This window comes from Rhinolophus sinicus, chromosome 1, assembly GCF_057876585.1.
Source record: "Rhinolophus sinicus isolate RSI-liver-muscle chromosome 1, RSI-T2T, whole genome shotgun sequence".
Taxonomy (NCBI): Eukaryota; Metazoa; Chordata; class Mammalia; order Chiroptera; family Rhinolophidae; genus Rhinolophus; species Rhinolophus sinicus.
The window spans coordinates 59157026-59161234 of record NC_142501.1 but is presented as its reverse complement, the minus strand read 5'-3'; the positions used below and the strand labels follow the sequence as shown (position 1 = coordinate 59161234).

The 4209-nt window shown below is 38.0% G+C and overlaps 1 pseudogene; it reads left to right on the top strand.

The window, feature by feature from the left end:
* The first annotated feature begins 1688 nt into the window (after positions 1 to 1688).
* On the top strand, positions 1689 to 2663 carry LOC109452921 (small ribosomal subunit protein eS25 pseudogene; annotated as a pseudogene).
* The last annotated feature ends 1546 nt before the right edge of the window (positions 2664 to 4209 follow it).

The following is a 4209-nucleotide window of genomic DNA, read 5'->3' as shown; positions in this document are numbered from 1 at the left end:
TAGGATAAACTTTTCAAGCTTCCTCCAAAACCTCAAAAACATCTATTTTACGTATATCGTAGGACTTGAAGGGATATTAAAGAAGATCTCATCCTCACTGTCTATTTTACAGATGAGAAAACTGAGGAGACCCAAAGATTGCAATCAGCTTGACTAAAAATCATTCATATAGGTCAACAAATGAAATGCAAATCATCACTTTTTCCCAGGGCCTAGCCTGATGTCTGACTTACTAAACACTCCATATGTGTTTAGTGAGTAAAAGAGCATGTAAACAATTTATTACAATTCAGTATGATAACTGTTATGTTAGACAAAGAAATAAACTGAAGCAGAAGTACAGAGGCATGTGCCACTGATCACTCTACTTGCTAGCCATGTGTATACCATCTTTAAATTTCGAAACTCATGTTTGGAGACATATTTATTTTTAACTCCTTAAGTTAAACTTTTTACTAGCAACTGGGCTTTATGTTAGTGATTCTTATATTGATCCCAGCAGGTAATTTGTCTAACGCACAGAGACTGGCTAAAATATTCAGTGGGCCCAATTATCTCTATAAGAACAGTGCTATCTGAATCCCAGACACCCTTCTTCCTGGGAGTCTGTTGCTCAAAGTCTGTGTGAATTTATGGCAGTGAAATGAAAATACTAAATCTCTCAATTGGATTAGTTCTGCTGTTGCATGTAAACCCACACTGAATGTGCCAAACCAAAGTGTAAATTCTTTCATATGCCAGATTTTCAGTCTTATTGTCAATTGCATTTTAAAATTTACAAATACTTAAAAGTCAAAAACACAATGCAAACTTTTTACTAAGGCATGAGTTATATCAAATTAGAAATCTGGTTTTTTCCCCATTTATTTTCAGAGGTGTTAATATGCAGGAGACACTATAGGGAAGCTGCTTCCAGTCTCTGTTACTTCATTTTTATAGACCTGTTTCCTCATCTATATGACAGTGTCTGACCAGACAAAATGTCAGGTCCTGTCAGCTCTGATAGTCTATGATATTATTATTTAACTTGTACACCATGGAATATGGGGATTGCTTATTTCTCCCTCACATGCCATAGAGAAAAGAAACTTCTGCTCTAATTACAAGGAAAGAGGGTACAGGAACAAACACTTGGGTTCCCTCTCTCCACTCGCTCACTCAGTCACTCAGTCCCTCAGTCACTCACACAGTCACTCACTCATTTACTCCTCCCAATAGGGGGAGGAGTCATTTACCTGATGGGTAAGGCAAGGAGCATCTGAAATCCACAGGACCCTGTTTACCAAGGGTAAGGTCACAGCATCAAAAATTGCATTAGCCAAGGCTCTTGCTGTCTTGCTGTCTCGGCTCATATGAGGTGCCTCATGCTAGGTGCTCTCTGCTTCTCTGCCTCCTCCCTAAAACAGTACCTTTCTTTCACCAGGAGATACAATAATCTCTAGCTTCTCTGCTCAGGACTGCTAGCAAGTTTCAACTGGGGTATGAATGAGATAAGAGGCCAATCCACCCTTGTCTCACTCAGTTTTCCTTGTATAAAGCTAACACTTTAATCCATATTTGATAACTAGTATCCATTATCAGTTATTGATAACACCACATGTAATAATTGTTCCAGAGCAAGTGCCCAAGATGGTATCCTCTGCACATTCCAGAAAGTCAGGACATGACCCTATCATAGAGAAGGGGATATGACCAAATTCTGGAGAACAATGGCTGGGCCTGGAAATCTGGGCAACATGTGGAAGAGGGAAGAAATTGATACATGGTGAGTCAGGAGAAGGCAAAGAGGAACCAATCTGAGTGTAGTCCATTGTGTGATGATGTCTATATCATTTTCCAACTTTGCCCCAAGGGAATTTACACCAAATATTCACCAATATAATACATTTTAAGAGTAGGGCTAATGAGTAACTTCCATCATCCAGGAATCTGCAAGAAATAGTCAGCTTTTTGTCAGACATCTAAGCGAGGCTGCAGTGGTAGCAGGTGATCTCTGAGCATCATTACGCTGCCCCAGGATGACAAGAAGAAAGATGCCGGAAAGTTGGCCAAGAAAGACAAAGACCCATGAAGAAATCTGGGGGCAACCAAAAAGAAGTGGTCCAAAAGCAAAGACCAGGACAAGCTCAGTAACCTAATCTTGTTTGACAAAACAACACATGACCAACTGTAGGGAAGTTCCCACCTATAAGTTTATAACACCAGCTGTTGTCTCTCAGACTAAAGACCCGCAGTTCCTTGGCCAGGGCAGCCCTTCAGGAGCTCCTTAGTACGTACAGGGCCTACCGTGTTTCCCCGAAAATAAGACCTAGCTGGACAATCAGCTCTAATGCGTCTTTTGGAGCAAAAATTAATATAAGACCCAGAGTTATTTTACTATAAGACCAAGTCTTATAATATAATATAATATAATATAATATAATATAATATAATATAATATAATATAATATAATATACTATACTATACTATAATATAATATAATATAATACTGGATCTTATACTAATTTTTGCTCCAAAAGACACATTAGAGCTGATTGTCCGGCTAGGCTTATTTTCAGGTAAACATGGTATTAAACTAGTTTCAAAGCACAGAGCTCAAGTCATTTACACCAGAAATACCAAGGGTGGTGGGGATGCCCAAGCTGCTGGTGAACATGCATGAACAACAGGTCATACCCACTGTACATTTTGAAAAATAAAACTATATTAAATCAAAAAAATAAAAAAGAAATAGTCAAACTATGTTTTTCCTTCAGACAGTAAATAGATAAAGGAGTCTGCGACGGTCAGAAAGGAAGCTCTCTCTCCTTCCCCATTCAGCAGTGACAGGAGAGGCTCAGCAGTTAGCCATGTCTCAAAGCAAGTACAGGAGCAGAAGCTATAGCTGGGAGGGGCAGATCAAATATGGCGTGTGTGTGTGTGTGTGTGTGTGTGTGTGTGTGTGTGTGTGTGTGTGTGAGAGTGTGTGTGTGTGTACATCTCCCAACAGCAGCAGATGTAAACTTTGAACTCTAAAGACATTACTACTGAACCTAATTGTGGATGACATTATCTTGCCCAGTAGATGTTGTTCTCAATCTAGAGCCACTATTTGCCTTCTGGTTCAAAAGACCACAAATCTGGCCCCACAAAGCTGCATTTTAAAATCCCCAGCTCTTATGCATTCAAGATTGGCCTCTCCTAAGCAAATCTCCCCCACCCTTATTGCAATTCTGTGTTCATATGAATAAGTTGGCCACAAAGTTGCCTCTGCACCAGAGGACAAATTATTGCAACTGAACTGTCATCCCTTGTCTCAGTGGGCATCCAACAAAGTCCAATCCTGTAAATTGCCAGGGAAAATACATCTTCTCTACCCTTGAAATCACTTTCATATTTATACTAGTAAAAGATTAGCCACCAATGAAAAGTTTTTGTCATAGAAATTTGCATCAACAAATCCATTTCCTGTCCTTCCTTTTACACACTTCCTTTGCATTTGTAAAATCTAAGACACAGCTGATGATTTAAAATAAAATTGTATATGTGTGTGTATATATATATATATATATATATATATATATATCCTTTTATTCCTATGAAAAGATGCTCTAGAGAGAATAAAATGAGTTGCCTAGTAGCAGAATAGGTAATCTTGTTTGAAAAATAGGCCTTGTGTCTTGCACAGAGGCAGCTGATAAATTAAAACAAAACAGAGGAATTAAGTAAAAGAAGATACATAAGTTAATGCAGCCTAAAGGCAACCTCAGCTTTAATGCCAACAAATTATAACATTTTTACAAGTTTTTCCCTTATTTTACATTTAAAAATGAATAGCTAATATAGCAAAAGCAAGCACCTTCTTGCAAAAACATATATAACAAGGATAAAACAAGTAGACCTCTTTTTTTTCACTAATGAATCAAATTCTAAGCTACAGCAATTAGTAGTCATTGAATAATCAATAGCCAAGACTGATTTGCTTGGACACTTGTGAAACTATTGTGTTTCCCTGAAAATAAGACCTAGCCAGACAATCAGCTCTAATGCGTCTTTTGAAGCAAAAATTAGTAAAATAAGACCGGGTCTTATCTAACATAATATAATATAAGAATGGTCTTATATTAATTTTTGCTCCAAAAGACGCAGTAGAGCTGATTGTCCGGCTAGGTCTTATTTTTGGGGAAACACAGTAGATTTTGACAGCAGGAGTTAGTGTAGTGTGCTAG